At 50.4% G+C, this 18,928-nt stretch overlaps 1 protein-coding gene across 2 annotated transcripts in view; it reads left to right on the top strand.

Annotated features, from left to right (window-relative positions):
- Nucleotides 1–932: 932 nt before the first annotated feature.
- The window catches only part of BAHD1 (bromo adjacent homology domain containing 1), a 34,878-nt gene continuing 16,882 nt past the window's right edge, over nucleotides 933–18,928 (top strand). The window contains exon 1 of one of the 2 annotated variants that reach the window (XM_033063975.2): nucleotides 933–1,042. The gene's annotated coding sequence lies outside the window, so the exon portion shown is untranslated. The remainder of the gene's footprint in view (nucleotides 1,043–18,928) is intronic. The other variant, XM_033063974.2, reaches the window with a different exon arrangement.

The following is an 18,928-nucleotide window of genomic DNA, read 5'->3' as shown; positions in this document are numbered from 1 at the left end:
GTTGGTAAGACCGTGGAAGCCACGGACACCTGAATGTCCCAGTGAGGAAAGGTTCCGTGGGGAAGCTCTGGGACACCTGAGAATTCCCTGTTGGCCTTTCCCCCCGCTAAAACGCAGCGGGATATTGCTCTGGTACTGACTCCCAGGGCTGCTCAGGGGCCGCTCCCACACCGGGGGTGTCCGCGGCCTCTCCGGTGCCCATCTCGGGGTGGGAACGATGGGCGCTCAAACCCGCTCTGCCTTTTGCCTCTCCTCCCTGGCAGCTCTCAGAGGAGCTCCCGCCGGACCCCTGGGACTTCCAACTTTCCCAGAGTTTGGATGCAGGGCTCGGTTTAAGTGTGACTGCCCTCGGGATGCGCCGGGCACGCCCGCGGGGTGTGAGGGCGCCCCGGGCGCCTCTGAGGGACTCGCGGGGGGGCCCCTGACAGGCGCGCGGGGCCGCCTCACGCCCCCGTCCTGTGAGGGAATCGCGGCCATCGAGGATTCCTCCGGCGCTACAGCGGGGCGGCTATCCCGGGTTCCCCGGTTATCCCGATTATCCCGCGCCATGGGCGGGGGGCGGCAGCGCGGGGGGCTCCGTGAGGGGAGCGGGGGGGCGCAGAAGGGGCTCGGGGCGGGGGCGGGCGCGGCGGCGATTGGCCGGCGGCGGCGCGGAGAGGCGGCCGTGATTGGCCGGCGCGGCGGGGCGAGCGGCGGCGGCGGGCGGCGATTGGCTGCGGACGAGGAAGCAGGAAGGAGGCCGGAGGCGCTCGCGGCTTGCGGGGAGTTCGCGGCGGCGGCGGCGGCGGCGCCCCCGGTCCCTCCTCCGGTCCCTCCTCCGCCCCCTCCTCCGCCCCTCCCGGCCCCTCCGCCGCCCGCTCCGGCCTCCGCCCGCCCGCTCCGCGACGCCCCGCGGCCAGGGGCGGGCGGCGGCGGTGGCGCCTCGTCCCCATCCCGCAGCCGAGGAGGCGGCGGCGCTGACGCAGCAGCAGCGCGGAGCTCGGGACTCGCGGCGCTCCCGCCGCTGGATTTTTTCCCCCCCGGGGCCTGCGGCAGCCTCCCGGTGAGTCCACACGCGGTCCCCGCGGCGCCGGCTCGTCCCTCCGCCCCCGGGAACTCCGCCGGGCCGGGAGCAGGTGCCGCCGCCCCGGGGTTTGGGGGGGCGGGGGGTACGCGGGGCCACCGGGAACTTCCCGCGGCGGCGGGGAAGCGCCGGGAGGGCACGGCGGGCTCGGTGCGGGTGGGCCTGGCCGGGCCGGGCCGGGCCGCCGTTACCCCGCGCGGTCCCACCGGTGCGAGGCCGGATCGGCTCCGCCGAACCCCCCCGGGCTCCTCCGCCCCTGCCGCTCGGGCAGCACAAAGGCGGCGGGGCCGGGCCGGGGGGGCCCGGGGAGTTGCGGGGCTCTTCGCCCCGGGGGGCTCCTTGCCCCAGGGGCTGCTCGCCGCGGCATCGCCGGATCGGGGGCGATTCCCAGGGTATGCCGCCGCTGTCCTCGGCCCCTCCGGCTCTCGGAGCTGAACCGGCGCTGCCCGGCCGGGAGTTGGCACAGGACGGGCTGGCTGGGGTTGGTGTTTCGGGGCTCCCCACGCCCGAACGGGGCGATGAGCCCCTCCCCTGCGGGCTGAGCGCGTCAGTCCGTCGAGTTCCCGATGGTTTGCAGGATGCGATGCCGGGCGGGCTGTGAGCCCCGTGTCCCTGTCAGGCAGGTGCCATCGAGCCTCTTTGGGGGACAGCAGAGCAGTTTTCATTTCCATCGTGATTTTTCCCACTTGCCGTGCGCTCCCCGCGGCTCTGGACATCTCTCCTTTCCTGCCGGCTGCTCCGGTGGCCGACGGCTTGTTTCCTCTTCTCCTTTTGTGTAGCGGTGGCTCCTAATGGAGGCAGCTCCGCTGGCTCCCTCTTTTCCAGCTGCTTCTACAAGGCGCAGGAGCCAGCACATGTGACTGGGCAGATCTCGGGAAGACTAGCAAGTGCTCCCCGGGCTCCTGCTCGACAGCCAGCCCCAACACGGGGATACCCACACCCCGATGTCCCTTTCCCTGCCCCGGCACAGAGAGACACGGGAACCCTCTCTCTTTTCACAAGAACGGCCGTGGAAACTTAAAAAATACGAGCATTTGGGATCTATTCTGTTTGCCTCTCCCCCTCCCCTCTCTCTTTCCACGAAATGCTTATCTGAAAGAGGTTCTGGTTGTGTTTTGTTTTAAAGAATCCAGCTGCCCCTCGTGCTCGCTCTCCATCTGAAGTCATCATTGTCAGGAGCAGGCGAACCTCAAAGCGAGAGGCTTTGCCGGGCTTTTGCTTGCCTGGTTAATTGATCTGTCCATCAGTTTGCCACAATTAGCGAGTGCTTGCTCCACGCTGAGGGGCTCTGTGGTGTTCTTGGGGGCTCGGGGTTTTATTTTAAGGCTTCTGGTCCTCGTGGTTGTGAGAAAGAGTGACACGAACTGCATGATAGACTGATGCTTTTGAAATCTTAATGTGATTTAAATACCAGCACGCTGCTGATCGCTTTAACAGAAATATCCTGCTCACATATTCATCCCGAGCCATCCTTCACGTTTGTCATGTCCTGGCTACCTGAATCGTTTCCGAGCTTCAGCTGGAACTGTCTAAATGTTTGCTGGTGATAGGAAATCGTGCATTAGCGTGATTTACCAGGATGTTTTGGATTTAAGCATTGATTTCTGTTTGTTTTCCTCGTGAACTCAGTGCAGCATTTCCAACTGCTTTCCAGCTGCTCTTCTCGAGCAGAGCAGGGAAGTGTAGTACTACTGATAGGTGTAAAATCAGCTGGAAAACGCCAGCTCTGCAGGGGAAAATAATTCCCTGAACTTTGTGCGAGCGGATCCTTTCTGGATGCTTTGTTTGCTGGGGATTGGTGGTGACAGTTGCACAGAACAATAAAATGTGACTTAGAAACGTGGGGTTTGGGGGTAAAACAGTCACACCCTTGTGTCTTGATGCAGAAGTGTTATTTTGGAGGCCACTGACGTGTTCTCATCCAGCTGAATCATTCAGTTAAATGTCGGTGCTCTGTCCTTTTTGCCAGTTTGTCTGCATCACCTTTCTGTCTGCACTCTGGAAGCCTTATTGTTTATTTGGCTTTTTAACCAGTATCACGGGACAGTTAGGGTTGGAAGGGCCTCTGGAGACCATCCCCATCTAGAGCAGGTGGCACAGAAATGTGTCCAGGTGGGTTTGCAGTGTCTCCAGAGAGGGAGACAGCCTGAGCAGCCTGTTCCTGTGCTCTGCAACCCTCAATGGAAAGTTCTCCCTCCCGTTGAGGCAGAACTTGCTGTGTTTTAGGTGATGCCTGTTAATTTTGTTTGCTGTGGTGGTGTTAATCACTGTTGTGTGACTTGGAGGTTCTGTGGGACACGTGTGCTGCTCCAGTCTGTGGAGATCCGATTTAGGGAGCGCCTGCCCATGATTTGGGGGGAAATCCACCCTTCAGCAAAAGCTTTTCTAATGCTGTTGCAGCACTGAAAATAAGCCCTTAGCAGCAAATCTGTCCAAAGTAAACAATTGAAAAATAATTAGGAGTGGTAGGCAAAGGCATTCTCACTGCTTGGCATCATGTTCAGATCGCAAGCAAATGAATGAATGATGAGATCTGGCTCTGCAGAAACAGGAAGGTGTGCTCAGATGTGCAAATATCACATCCAGAAGGAGCTGTGTGGGGGTTTTTTTGCCCCTTCTCCTGGTTAGTTGTCCCCATTTGGACATCAGGAGGGATTTCTTCACATAAAGGATTGTCAGGCACTGGAAGAGTCTGCCCAGAGAGGTGGTGGAATGCCCATCCCTGCAGGTGTTCAGGGAAGGACTGGGTGTGGCACTCAGTGCTCTGGGCTGGGTGACAAGGTGGTGGTTGGTCACAGGTTGGACTTGATCATCTCAGAGTTCTTTTCCAAGCTCATTGATTCTGGGATCTCAGTTAACTACAGGGATACAACTTGTGGAAGCAGCAGCAGCAGAACAACCTCGGCGTTGCACCCAACCAGCCGAACTAAGTCACAGCTCTCATGTTGGTGACGATAAATAAAGCAGTGTTCAGATGACCGGGAAATACAAAAAAAAATTAAATAAAAGAATAAAAATAAACAGCCCAGAGAAGTAATAAATCTGAAAACAGCTTCAAACACAAGCTGTGAGCTGGCAGGGGCTGGGGTGGCTGGGCTGTGACAGAGAGGGATGTGCTGTGATCCCAGGGGATTTCCCCATCCGAGGGCTCTGACCGTCTGGTTTGCTCTCCTGCTTGAACTCATGGAGTATTTATGTGCCTGTTTCCAGCAGCTCATAGGTGAGCTGGTTATATTCCCAGCTGCAGACTTGAGCTCATAGGTGAGCTGGTTATATTCCCAGCTGCAGACTTGAGCTATTCTCCAAGTGGGAAGGCTGGAAGGCGTTGCAGTTTTGGATGTAGACGATGTTTAAAGGGAAGAACAAGGGATGTTTTGTGGAGGATGCTCAGAAGGAATTGTTCCTTGTGTTTCAACATGAGGATTGGAGGCTTTGGGTCCTTCAGCCATGATCACAGCTGTCCAGCATGGCAGCTCCTCTTTTACTGAGACCAAAGACATGGATATAATGGCAGAAAATACTCAAATTCATGGCCAGATTGTTGCTCTCAGTGAGTGAGTTACCTGTAAGAAGACCATCATGATTTAACTCTCCATCCTTTCATACTTGTACTAGCACCTGATATTCTTGAAATGGGGGAAACACGCTTAAATTTTATTTGTTAAAAGACAGAAAGAAACAAGATTGTATGGGACAGTGCCATAACTTTGTCCAGTTATTGTCCAGATTTGCTATTTCAGCATGGAGCTTTATTATAAATAAAGTAGAATGAAGTAAAGTCACAGTAATATTTCTTGTGAATGAAAAAAAACCCTCCCATTAGAAGAACAAGACACTGGAAAACTTTATCATGCAATAAAGTGAAATGAGGGACTGAAGTTACTAAAAAAAGAAACCAAGGGTATCATTAAGAAAAATAAATATAAATGTGGTTTAAAATCAACTCATTTGGACCCTGTCAATATGTGTGCCGTTGGAGTTTAATTGATCTGTTCCATGTTATTTTTTCTCTGGCCCTGTGGGTGAAACCCCTATAAAATCAGAGTATGGAGAGCTAGCAATATATAAGAAGTGCAGTCAGCTGAGGGAACTGAAGCTGAACATCTTTGTGAAATCTCTGTGCTCTCAAAATTACAATTTATAATTTCCATGGAATAATTTGAGTTAAATCTTAGTGGAAACCCCTCAGTGGGGATGGTAGTGCTGCTCTGCTTCTGGAGAAAAGTAGCTGAAAATGAGGATGGCAGCCCTGGAGGAGCAGTTGTTTTCTCTTCAATCTGCTAATTCTTGATATACATTAAATTTCAGGACATCTTCCATAGAGGGTGAATGGTTTTTAACTCCACACGGGTCAAAAATAATTCAAGGGACGCTGTTGATTTTGGCCTGATTTGTGAGTGATGCTCACATTTGGCAGCGCTGCCTTCTCGCTGCTTGGGGAAACGCATCAATGTGTCTTTCCTTAAATGCAAGCGTGTGGGAATGAGCAATGTAACACCCTGCGAGGCGGGTGGCACCGGGCAGTCCCCCCTGGGGTGTGAGCCGTGTGCCGGTGGCGTGCAGCTAAATAAACACCATTAAATGGGGAGGGAATGTGTGTCAGTCCCGGGAGCGCGCCGCGCTCAGGGCCCTGCCGCCGCGCTGTTCCCACGTGGCACGGCCGGGAATGCCGCTTTTATCACCTCTTTTAGCAGCTCTCTCTCAGGTTAGGGCTGTGTGCTCGCTAGACCTTGTCTGAGGGGCCGCTTGGCATCCCTCGGTTTGTCATTGTCCTTCCTGCAGCGTTTAAAATTCCCAGTGCTTTTTTTGGCAGCGCGGGGTTTTGGGGGGTGTTTGCTGTCACACGTGCGGCCAGGCACCGTGACGGGAGTCTGGTGGCATCGGCAGGGTGGCAGCTCATCCCACGGGATGGCACAGCTTCTGGGAGCAGGGCGGCTTTGGGATCCCTCCTTCCCCGGCCGGGATGCAGCCCAGGTGGGATTTTTCTCCTGCTGTATTCCCTGGGCACTGCCCTGTAGTGGAGGAAGCGCTCCGGGAAAAGGCACGTGGGGAGCGGGTGGGATTTGTGTTAAACGTGAGGTGCTCAGGAATAAAATGATGCTTGGGCTCCGAGCTGCCGGGTGCCGCATTCCTCGTGTCCCAGTTCTCCTAAACAAAGGTATGACTAAAGAAAATGATGGTTTTTAGGTTTTCCCCCTTTGTAAGGCACATCGCAGCAGCGCTCACTGGCACCCATTGTTCTTCCAGCAATTTTTGAAGGGCTTTCTCATGCTCAGCTTTGAAACTCTACAGCTCAGCAGCCTTGATTTTTTTTTTTTTTTTTTTTAAATGAGAGATCTTGGCTTTTAGAGGCTGCCTCTAGTATCTCAATATTTCAAATTATTTACGAGGCTCTTAGAAATAAAAAGCAGGCGTTTTCCTCACATTGATTGGAATAAAACTGCTTTACTGGCAGCTGATTTTTTGGTGTCTGAATTATCAGCCTTGAAATAAAATCTCAGTGTAAGGAAGCATCGAGATCCCAGGCATTGCTTCCTACTTGCACTGTGCCTGGCCTTCTATTGTTCCTGCCTGTGGCCTGTGGGAAGCACGGAAAATCGGGAGCTTCAGCCAGCCTTCCCGCAGCACAGCATTATCCGCTGCTCGTCTTCATTGTGCCTGCGGAATACCTGGAATAGGCTTAAATCGGCAGCGGAGGAGGATATGGGGAGTTGGGGGATGCGAGGGAAGGATGGCTGAGCTGAGTTTTGGCAGCAGGAGGGAGCAGGCGCCGCGGGGAGCGTGGCCGAGCGGCTGCAGGTGGATGCTGCTGGAGCTGGGAGCATCCTCGCACTCCCAGTCCTCGCATCCTCGCCGGGCAAGTTCAGTGAACTGAGCATCTTCACTGGGAGCGAATCGAGGGTCACATCCCTGAAATCCCATCGGGAGCGCTCGCTCTGTTAGGGCACTTGGCAGGTTGAGTGTTCTCACTGGCTCTGTGTTGGGAATTCTGTAAAAAAAAATCAGGATTTGAGGCGGGGTGGAGAGGAGCATCGAGGTCTCTGCTCTGGGAGGATGGCGAGGCACCGGAGGGGATGCAAGCAATGAGGATTAAGCTGCAGTAATCACATATTGATAAATATGAATGGTTTGGAAGGAGAGAAAGCAGGAAAGTGCAGGGAAGTAGTGGGCAGCAGGAGGTCTATTTTTAATGAAAGAAAAACTCGTAAGAAATAGATGCAAGAGGCATGTTTGGGTTTGTTCCTTTGTTCAGCTCAGCCAAAGTCAGTGGAAGGATTCAAGGTTGAAGATGGCTCAGAGTGAGGAGACAGAGCAGCTCTCTCCAAGGTGAGCAGGATAGTAAAGGAATAGGATTTGACAGCTATAATCACATGTAGACAGAGAAAAAAGAGATTTTCTTAAAATCCTGGCTAAATGCCAGGTGTCAGAACAGGTATGGAAATGCTGAGTTGGACAGGTAAATCCCAACGTGGGAATTCCTTACATTGCAGCAAATGGCACAGGCAGCAGAAGCGAACCAGGCATTTTGGAGGTTTAAAAATTACTTGGTAACCCTGACTCTGTGGCATGTCCCTAATTTCTGGAGGTGGTGATTACCTGGAGATGCCCCTGCAATAACCAAACATGTGGTGGGCAGAGCACCTGCTGAGGGGGAATATGCAATGCCTACTGGCTACCCCCCTTTTCCTTCCCAAGAACTCTGTCATCTTGTTCCTCCTAGATGCTGGATTTCATTAGGGATCTCTAGGGGTGTAGTTATTTGGAATTTTTACTCTCTTCTTTGTGTTTTGGTTGGAAAGAGGTGAATCCTTTCCAATCCTGTTAGGATAGACAGTGTGGTTGGGAAGTAATGTTTACACAACCTTCAAAAAAAAAAAAAGCTATTTTCCTTTCTTCACAGTTTTGTTTCTTCTCATGTAGTGGAAGAGGACCCAGGGAATATTCCCACTTGAGAATAAGTTGCCAGCTTTGCTGAAAGTGCAGCCCTGACACCTCTGGTGCTGTAAAGGAGTGATACAAACCTTGTCCCTCTCAGTTTCTGTGGGTCAGGATCAGTTACCAGGAATAACTTCAGCCTATGGTTGAAGTTTTGGATGCAAGTGGCTTAATGACAGTGCGGATGGAGCATCGCTGTCTGTGCTCGGCCCACGTGTGATCCGCAGCAGTTCTCCTGCCTGAAACCACTAATGAGCTTAAGAACTCCCCTGTTTTCTCAGCGCTTAACAAAAATTAAATCCTTCCCTCCTAACAAAACTGGTCGCGTGCTCGGCCCACTGCTTTCATCAGGAACAATGGGTGAGCGCTGACCTTCCTGAGATGCCACCTCAGAGCTCGTTACTGAATAATTAGGTGATCCTTACCCTTCTCACAAAGCTTGGGGGCTGTTTTTTGTATTGATAACGTGACATATCCCAAGGCTCGGCCTTGAATTTCAGGCGCTGGGCTGTTCCAAACTCCATCTGTCCACTAAGTGAATGTCAATCCAATTTAAGCTTGCATATGTTTCCAAGGAAACCATGGGAGGCAGTGGGGAGAAATGGATCATGAAGGGGCAGGGAGGCTAGCACAGCAGCAGTGCTTTGACTTTTCACTATTTAAATATAATTAAACCCCAGTTTGCTGTCATAACCCTATATAAAGCAGTGTCTGGAGACCTTGAGGGTCAGATGGTTGATCTTGGAGCAGCCTGTGTTATGTGTAAAACAAACATAGTGAATTTAAAAATAAGAAAGGAAAGTGGCTTCAAGTGCTTCTGTGAGGCCTCAGTCCAGCTCGTAGAGCTCTGCATTTTCTTATGTAGATCCCAGAATAATTTAAGTTGGAAAATACCTCAAAGATCATCGAGTTTTATCTGTGGCTGATCACCACCTTGTCAACCAGACCAGAACATGGAGTGCCACGTCCAGTCATTCCTTAGGCATCTCTAGGAATGGTGACTCCACTACTGTCCTGGGGAGCCACTTCCAATGTTTGAAATCATGGCTTTGGGTAACGAGGTGCGAATTTTCTTTCTCTCAGGCTGGAGAGCTCATGCAGCCATACAAAAACCTATCCAGTCCTCAGCTGAACAAAGCAAGCTGTGAACAGACCCAAAGGAGTCTTCATATGTGTATTTAGACCCCCATGAAAATATAAATGGAAAGTCTTTAGACAAATTTAACACCAGTGTCCTGGTCAAGTTAAGAGAGCCAGGTTGCACGAGTCTTGGAGCAAACCTCGGCTAGTGGAAACTGTCCCTGCAGATGGGGGTTGGAATGGGATGGTCGCTGAGGTCCCTGCCAAACCAAATCATTCCAGGATAAAACACCTTAGTGCTGCACACTGGTGTACTTGTGTTTGGGGGGCAGTAACTGTGACAGGCCTTGCCTGGGGAGCAGAAAAGTCAGTGAATATTCGGATATTTGCTCCTGATCCCTCATATAAGCTGCAGGTGCTGTGGCTCCCCAAGGGCTCATCCTTCACCAGAGGTGTGAGAACTTCCAGGCACACCCCAGCTCAAGCAGAGGCATGGAAGGAAAGCTGTGAGGTGACATTGAGCAGGAAGCACCAGAGGTAATTTGGGGTCTGTTCCTTTTGCAGACCCCGTGTCACCCGCAGCAGAGACCTGACAGAAGCATCCTCTAGGAAGTGTCACTCAGCTCTGCTGGTGCTCCCACGTGTGTGGCAAAGTGTAAGCAGGGTGGGAAGCAGCAGAGCTGGAATTTCAAACATAGACTTTGTGCCTGTTTCTGTTTCTGTTCTGAAGAAATGAGGGTTCCCCCGCCCCATTTCCAGGAATTCATCTTGAGCTGAGCATTTAAATCCTTCAGAAAGCCAGGGCTGTAAGTCTGCCTGGCTTTCTGAAGCAAAGAGTGTTTTTACCTGTTAATACAGCTGTTAAATAAAATGTTTATCTTAGTTATTGAAATGAGGAGTGAGGAGCTAGCTTTGGAGCTCTAAAATGGGATATTATCTGTCATTTTAGTTTGAAGAATGCTGCTGCCTTAAAATGTTTTACTGTGACAAATAGCTGAAGCTGAAATTCTGGTGTCTGGGGATATCCTGCGTGGATGCATCTCTCCTTGTGCACTGTAACTGCAATCTGAGGCAGAAACTCCTCAGCTCTGAGCTCTTTGCAGCTGTTGTTCAGCATCAGATCCTCTTTGGATCAAATCTCCCGAGATTTGGACTGCCAGCAGCAAAACTGGCCAAGGGGAGGTGTGTGCTGGGCACGGGCACTGGGAATTGTCCTTGGGCCGGGCTGTGGGATAGAAGGGGGGTTCTGGCTGCTCGGGGGGGCTTTGCAGCACATTCCTCCTTATCAGCTGTTTACCCTTCCATGCTGGGCACAGCCTGGGAAAGCAGAGCTTGCTGCAGCTTGCTTGGAACATCCAGCAGCTCCTGGAAACTTCCTACCAGCTCTCCCGACATTCGACTGACCGGTAGCTGCGAGCGTCTCCCGCTGCCACTTTGGCTCTGCTTCAGCTGGCAGCTCGTGCAGCTCAGGAATCCCTCTGGGATCGCCTCTCCAGTTGCATTTCCCGTGCTCTAGCTTCACATGTTGTCTCCTTGTACGCCATTCCTTGGAGCCTGGAGCTCTGGACCGTTTGCATCTTTTAGCCTTGTGCTCCTGTGCTAGTGCCTGGGATGGATGAGGGCAGTTTTCCCTTCCCCATCCCTCTGATCCATGCATTGAACACCTCAATGTGCAGTCAATGTTCTCAAATCCTGTAGCTGATAATGAAGGGGATAACTGTGATTATTTTTTTGTTTCTCCACTTGTCAGTGCTAGGAGTTCCTCAAAAGTTTTTCTGTTTTCTTCGCTATAATAAATATTCTCCTTGAGGCTGGAGGAAGCACGTGGGGGGTGGTTTTGCAGTATCAGAGCATCATTTGGCAGAACAATACTTGTAGGATTCTTCTCCCCGCTACTCAGCACACCTGGATGTTTCGAAGCCACAGCATGACTTCAAGGGACCTTCCTGAAAATTAGTTGGAGGCACCTGTGGCATTTCCATGAAACTAGGCTGCACTGTTTGAAAGCTTTGTGGTTCCCCAGAGGAAGTTGTAATTAGGCTCCTTTGCCAGAGAGCTGATGGTTTATCCTCTGGAGTTCCCACTGGCTCCATGGTGACCTGCACTGGTGGGAGAATGGAAGTGTTCAGCGTCCCCCCAGAATTCAGCAGAGAGCTCCTGGGACCAAGGGTGTGATTTAGCCATTGTTCTTAACCGTTCCTGATCCTCTTAGGTCTGTTTTCCTCCTGGCTGTGTAAGGTGCAGTGAAATCCAAGTGATATTTCGGTGTGATGGAGTCTGTATGGCCCACCTTATTGAAAAGGTCTGATGCTAGCCCTGGCTTGGAGAGCTGAGCGTGTTTAATCGCTGCCTTTTCAAACTTGTGTCGATAAATGCACCTTAATGAGTGCATGTAAACCAGATCACTCCCAGCATGGGCTGCAAACCCTGCCCAGTCTATTTAAAGGTGGTATTTGTTGCCTTGACTGATCAAACCTGGGGCACAAGCAAAGGTGTGTGTTTAAATACACCCTTAATGATGTGGGTAAGGGATGAAAGAGCTGGGGCAGCTCCTAATGGGAGTTAAACAGGCTTTCATGGAAGCAGCGTTCCAGCGAGCTGGGCTTCTCCTTGTCTAAAGTGGCTGGATTGCCTGTGTTTGGCTTGTGGTTCCTGGGATTTTAGCATGTTAAAACATCCAGCTCCTGCTTGAGTTTTCTCTCACCAAATTTCTGATCTGTGCCAGCTGCTGGTTCCTAGAAACACTCCTCTGGCTCAGCTCAGGACCTTTGGCAACACTGAGTCCCTGCTTCCTGGGCTTAAATGATCCAGTTTGATCCAAATTTAAACGATTCCTCTGCTAACACCCTAGGAATTAAGGAACTTGTTCTCCTTGGAGGCTTCAGCTGTTGCAGCTCAATCCAGCAGCGCTGCATTTCCTCTGACTGACCTAATACATTACACCAGTTGAGTTGTGAAATTTTAAATGGAGCTTCTTCACTTACCTTGTGGGTTATGGATTTGTAAATACCGTCTCTGGCACTAATGAGAGGGAGGAAGGGTTTAAAGCAGGTCTAGGTAGGCTTGGCAGCTCTGCCTCAGCTAAAACCGTGTCACCAGAAGTTGTGTGAATATACACCTCTATTTGTGGTGGTGGTTGGTCCTGTATTTTTTTTAAGGAAAAGAAACTGTGTATTTTCAAGCTACATCTGGACTTTTATTTCAAAAGTTCCCAAACCATTCTGTGATTCATGGAATGCCAAAATGTTTTGGGTGGGAAGGGACCTTAAAGCTCATCCATTTCCACTCCCTGTCATGAGGAGGCACACCAACGTGTGCCAGGGCCTCACCACCCTCACAAGGAAGATTTAGATTCTCTGATTCTAGTTAAAAATCCAGCTAAGCTGGCTCCAGATTTAAGCTCTGCTTGGGATTCAGTGCAGCACTGTGGTTTACAAGACATCAGGGAAGGAGAGGATTTGGTTCCAGGAATTGCAGTGGGAATGCAAGAGTTCTGTAAAATATTTCTTTGACTTGAGTTTTGGATTGAGATTGAAACTCTCAAACGGAAAAATGCTCAGCATAACTCATCCTGTGTCACCTTTGTCCTCAGCTGGGAATGTGTGAGGTTAACACTGGTATTTAAAGTGATGATCAGAAAGTGAGAATAAAGAAGTAGAAAGTCTGTTTTCTTTTGAAATGTCTGTTAAACTTTGAATAGAAAGAGGAATCAAAACCTTTGATGAAGGAAACCCCAGAGAGATGTTTTGCTGTGTGGACAACTTGCAACCCAGCTGAGGGTGAAGTGGAGTACTACTACTTTTTAAACCATGTAGAAACAAAAGGTATTTCCAAACGTTCAATGATACTGTATGAAGTACTTATTCTAGAACTTAAAATGATCAGGTAGCAGTTTTAGTCTGAAGAGGTCTAGTCAGTGTATTTCAAGTAGAGATGAGTCAAAACACAAGAATCCTAGAAAATACTTCATGAACTTGTTCTTTTACAGAGCTTTGTTTTGCCTGCTTGCGTTTAAAGCTTCTGTAAATCAAAGTCAAGGTTATAAACATCCATGTCTGTTAAATTTTCAAATTCAGCCTACCTTTTGCGCTCCTCAGAGATGATAATTCCTAGAGTCCATACCGGGGTCCGTAGTGCCAAGGATTTGGACACTGAGGTAGGGCACAGGCAGTTTTGATGGACACTGAGGTGAGGAAAAAGATGAAGATTATTTAAAGGGAAAAAACCCCCATTTATATCAAACATTTAGTTAAATGTCACGTTGAAGGAGTGCCTTGCCCATCTCTGAATTTCTTGCATTTCTTTTATCTCCCCTAAAGCCAGTTTTGAACTCGTGGAGTAAGAATGTGTTGTCTTTGGATGCTGAGGATGCTGTGCTGACTGTTCCCAGTCAGGAGACAGTGAATAGAGACCTTTGTGGGAGAGGCATACCGGAGGGAGGAGAAGGGAAATCCGGATCCAGAATAGGATGGCAGTGACAGCTCAGTGACATGGAGAGGAGCTGGCAGGGATGCACCTGCCCTTGGAATTCCCACAGGCAGCACAGTTTGCAGCCTCACGTGTAGAACATGGAATCACGGTGCAACTTGAATTATTTAAGCTCAGCAGCTTGAAGAGAGCTCCTAAAGCAGTAGTGGAAGGGTGTGATTATAATATATAGAAGAGCTTTAATATTTACTGTGGAAAAACCTTACACCTTGCTCTTCAAAAGAAAGCCTTGGGAATAATTTGTTATTCCATTTTGTCCGTGGAACAGGAAGGGTGCCAGAGCTATCTGAGCAAAGTGACATATGATTGATATTTTACCAGACTCAGCCTTCTGCCGCGAAGGAATCAAGTTTGCATTTTGCATATATGAAAAATCAGATGAGCAGAGCTTGTGTGGGTTATTTTTTTTAAAACCTTGATTGGCAAAGCTTGTGCTCGTTCTATAAACATGACTGCGAAAGCTGTCCCGGTATATTTTTGACTTGGTTTTTCAAACTACTTTTAGGCATGTTTTAGGGTGTTGTTGGCGTAGCTGTCACATGGCAGCTTTGTATAGAACCTATTTAAAGTTGTAACAGGCAATTTTGTGTAAATGAGTGATATTTAATAGATCTGGTATTTTATAGAGTCAGAGAATCCCAGAATGACTTGGGTTGGAAGGGATCTTAAGGATCATCTCGTTCCACACCCTGCTACAGGCAGGGACACCTTCCACTACCCCAGGTTGCTTCAAGCTCTGTCCAGCCTGACCCTGGACACTGCCAGGGATGGGACAGCCACAGCTGCTCTGGGCAAACCTGTGCCAGGGCCTCCCCACCCTCACAGGGAAGAATTTCCTCCCAATTTCCTGTCTAACCTTGCGCTGTGGCAGTGGGACGCCATTCCTCCTTATCCTGGCACTACCTGCTCTTTTAAAAATTCCCTTTCCTTCTTGCTGATGCTTTTCCCTTGGGTATTTCAGGATTGTAATATCTGTTTGAGCTTCAGCCTTCCCGTTTCTCCAAGTGTGCACCTCCCATCCTTCCCCGTGTTTCTCTTGCCTAATCTCTGGACTCTGAATGCCTTCATTAAAAGGAAACCTTAGTAACTAGTTCATTGGGGAGTGATGCAGCAAAAGCCAAGTGTCAAAGCCTCGCTTTCCATCAAATTGTCAGCCTGGAGACAAGCTCAGCCTCATTTCCACCCCCACATCCTTGTACTTACCTGCAAATGCCAGGGAATTCCTTTGCCCTACCTGGGCTTTCCTTGCAGCAGCATGCTTAAGGCTGCTTATCCATCGTTCTCCATGGGTTGCTACTGTAGCTGGGAGGCTCCTGTGGGAAGCACGAGTGATGGATGCTGTTTGGGAATTGCCATGTGCTCTATCACACTCTAGAATCCATTAATTCTAAGTTTCCTTCTCCTCCTGGTGCATTCCTCCCTAACCTGTTGAAAAGCAAAGAAAATATGTCCCCTCTTGAGAGTAGGAAGGTAGTTGTATTATCCATCTCTGAGCAAACTAAGGGTACAGAAACAAATCCTAGTCTCTGACTCCAGCTTTTCCTGGCAAGGATAGCTTTGCCTGTGGGCAAGCACAGCTTTTGCATCATGTCTGCAGAGAGTATGAAACTGTGGCTGTGCTGTTGCCTTTCGAACTCTGACCCCACTTGAGCCAATTTTGGTGGGATTTGGAAGGCTGTGAAGAGCAGAAGAGGCACCAGAGCTTCCCACAGACACACAGAACAATGCTGCTTTATGTTGGGGTCACAAGCAAAAGGCTTGTGACAGCTCTTGAGGTGGAAATCTGCAGTTCTTCAAGGCTGTAGGAAGTGGTTTTGCCGGTGTGGATCACGGGTGTTCAGTGAAGGCTTTGCTTTCAGAAACTTGGGTTTACTTTAATGCACATATGAACCAGACCCCAGAGTTTTGGGGCTCCAAACTTGGTCGGGGTTTGGTGCCTGGTGTTGGAGTCGCTGAGGTCACTTATCAGTCCCCACATTTGTTTTTCACTTCATCATTTCCTGCCTGTTTGGCTCGGTGGCAGCCCGTCACTGGCAACCCGACATTGTGTTGCAGCTTTGTACCGTCGGTAAAGGGGAAAGGAAAGTCGGTGCCTTTTTGAGAAGGAATGTCCCTTTCCCGGTGTCACGTTAATTATCCAAACAACCTGCCCTGTTGTTGGTTTTGGGGAAATGCCCTGCGACTGTCCCCTATGCTTGTACATTGTTCACTTCCAGTGGTGTTTTACTGCTTCTCCCCTTATTTCCTCCCCTCTTTTCCCACCTCGTTTCCCTCCCCTTCCCCCCCCACTTTTTGCCTTTTCCCCCCACTTTTTCACCCTTCATTTCTTTTCCCCCCTCCTAATTTCTTTCCCTCCCTCTTCCTTCCCCCCGCCTTCTTTTTCCCCTGTTTTTACCCCTTTCTCCTCCCTGAGAATGCTGCTTGCTGAGGCTGCAGAGAGTGTGAGAACAAGCCAGAGAGATGTAATTTTGGCTTCCCCAGACAGAGCACTGCCACTAGGCAAGATCTGAAACCAGATAACCAAGGCTGAGCCAGACCTTCCCAAGGAGAGAGCCGGGGAGCTCCTCGGGGCTGTTCCCAGCTCCGGGTCAAGCCTGTGCCCAGCCGGGTTCAGTCCCTGTGCTGCTGCTTTTGGACACGTTGGGCACTCGGGGTGTGAAGCCCCGGGCTCTCATTGCAGTTGTCTGTGATTTATCACGGCCACACACGGGCTGTGAAACTCCCAGCCGGGTGGCTGGAGCACACACAGGCTTTCGCAACGGGGTGATAATTACGGGCGTTGGAGCAGGGAGTGAAGCGGAGCCCAGTCCAGGACAGCTCCCAGAGATCCTCTTGGCTGTGCCAGAGCTGCCCCACATCCCTTTTTATAAGCCTTTTGGAAGCTGTGGAGGCTGCGTGTCCACATGGCTTTCAGGAGCTGCTGGCAGTGAATCATAGAATCCTGGAATGGTGTGAATTGGAAGAGATCTTAAAGATCTATCCCACTGCCATGGGCAGGGACACCTCCTACTATTTGAGGTTGATCCAAGCTCCATCCAATCTGGCCTTGGACACTGGCAGGAGTCCAGGGGCAGCCACAGCTTCTCTGGGCAACCTGCACCAGTGCCCGAGCACCCTCACAGGGAAGAATTTCTTCCCCCTATCCCATTTAACCCTGCTCTGGTACAATGGTCAGGGCTATGCTGATGAGTGAGAGAAACCAGCCCTTGCTGCAGCCTAATGAGCTCTGTATAAACAGCTTCCTCCAGAGCATTTGGATGATGGAGCTTTCAAGGGGTCTCAGGAGAAAAATCAGGACTGGACCCTGGGAAGAGAAATTGCAGCTTCCAAGAGCTACAGATTTTCTGAATGTTTAAAAGGGAGGTGATGTTTCCACTCACAGGACGTGCATGGCATTCAAGGAACTCAGCCTGGGATAGCTGATGCTGCTGCGATTTATCCTGATTTCCCACAGCTCCTGCAAGGCTTCTTTCATGCAGCATGTTCCTTGGAGCACTGGGAATTACTCGCCTGCAAAAGCAGCAGGGAGAAAGGAGCCAATCCTCCAGATACTCACAGTTGTAGGGCTGTTGTCACAGCATAAGCTGTTCCAATGGAAATGGATAGACAGGATTCAAGTAGATGGGGCTGAGAGTCATCGGAGCAGTGCTGTGCACGGAGAGGAGGATTGGTGTTGTCGTAACTCTTTGTGTGTTATTGAAGTGCCAAATGGATTAGGAGCTTTAAAAGCTTTAATTTCTGTGCTTTTGGCATCGTCTCTTGGAACGCGCGCGTCTCCGTAGTGAAGCTCTGGAGAGGAAATGGGGCTTGAAGGGGTAGTCCCAGACTAGTTTCTTCTAATTTCACTTGCAATCAAGTGCTGGAGAGGGAGAGACAGATGCTACAGCTGCATGATTACAGAACATGCAGCTGTTATCACACTTGCTTCTTTTCCTGCTAATGAGGCATCAACTCTCTCCTGAGTTTGCTGTTTGGGTAATGGTTTTTTTCCAGCACGAAACTAGAAGTGGGTTTAATTTTTCTTTATTCTGATCTGGTTTGGGTTCAGCAGCTGGTGAGATGGTTTTCCAGAGCTAGTCTGGTTTGAGGAAGGAGTTGCCAGAGGAGCTTTGCCCAGAGAAGCTGCTGCTGCCCCATCCCTGGAAGTGTTCAAGGCCAGGTTGGATGCGGTTTGGAGCAACTCGGGCCAGTGGAAGGTGTTCCTGCCCAAGGCAGGGAGTTGGAATGGGATGAGCTTTACGGTCTCTTCCAATCCAAACCATTCTGTGATTGTATGATAAGGAGGCAGTAATTCCAACTAGCTTTAAAATGGTGGGCTCTGGATGGAGCTGGATAGACTGAGCTGCTTGGAACTTTAATTTCCAACACCTCAGTGTCTTCTCACCATCAGTCCAGTTCTTCAGCCATGAGCAATAAACGGGTGGTTCTGATTTAAGTATCTTCACTTCCAGTTCTTCACATTGTCTCACGCTTTCTTGGAGACTTCTGGGCACAGACAGCTTTTCTGTGCTTTGTGAAGCAATACAAAGGTGGAGAGAGGATGAAGAGCTCTGCCACTCTCCTTCCTTCTGGCAGGAGCAGAATACTTGCTGGAAGGAAGCTCGGCAGGACTCTGATTTTGAGGAATGATGCATTTGCCTGTCAGAGGGCTGAGTTTTGAGCTGTGTTCAAAAGCTCTGTCTCTGTACTGTACTGAGGGAAGAGGAGGGATTGCTGGGTCCCAGGTGAGTTGGGAGCAGGAGCATCCCCCTCACAAAGCATTCCATGCAGTGCAGGTGATTGCAGAGGTGTGGAAAAACCTCTGAGTAGTCCAGGGTAGTAAGGATAGGTTTTGTTCCATAGGTGCTGGCAATGAATCGTAGAATCCTGGAATGGTTTGGATTGGAAGGGATCTGAAACAGTTCCACCCCCTGCAGGGACACCTTCTACTATCCAAGGTTGCCGCAAGCCTCATCCAACCTGGCCTTGGACCCTGCCAGGGATAGGGCAGCCACAACTTCTGTGGGCAACCTGTGCCAGGGTCTCAGCACCCTCATAGGGAATTTATTGCTAATATGCCATCTAACCCAGCCCTCTGTCAGGGTGGAGCCATTCCCCCTTGTCCTGTCACTCGAGGCCCTTGTTCAAAACCCCTCTCCAACTTTCCTGTAGGCTCCTTCGGCTACTGGAACGGACAATTATGTCACCTCAAAGCTTCTCCAGGCTGAACAATCCCAGTTCTCTTACACCCCCTTCCCTCAGTCCCTCACAGCCTTTTCCTAACTGTAAAGCATCTGTGGCATGAACAGTCACACCTGCAGCTCACAGTTTTTAGCAGTTATTCCAACTCATTTGAACACGAACCACCCCTCCCCAGGATGT

The sequence above is a fragment of the Catharus ustulatus genome, chromosome 6, assembly GCF_009819885.2.
Source record: "Catharus ustulatus isolate bCatUst1 chromosome 6, bCatUst1.pri.v2, whole genome shotgun sequence".
Classification (NCBI taxonomy): domain Eukaryota; kingdom Metazoa; phylum Chordata; class Aves; order Passeriformes; family Turdidae; genus Catharus; species Catharus ustulatus.
The sequence above is the reverse complement of the archived record's forward strand: the minus strand, read 5'-3'. Positions and strand labels throughout refer to the sequence as shown.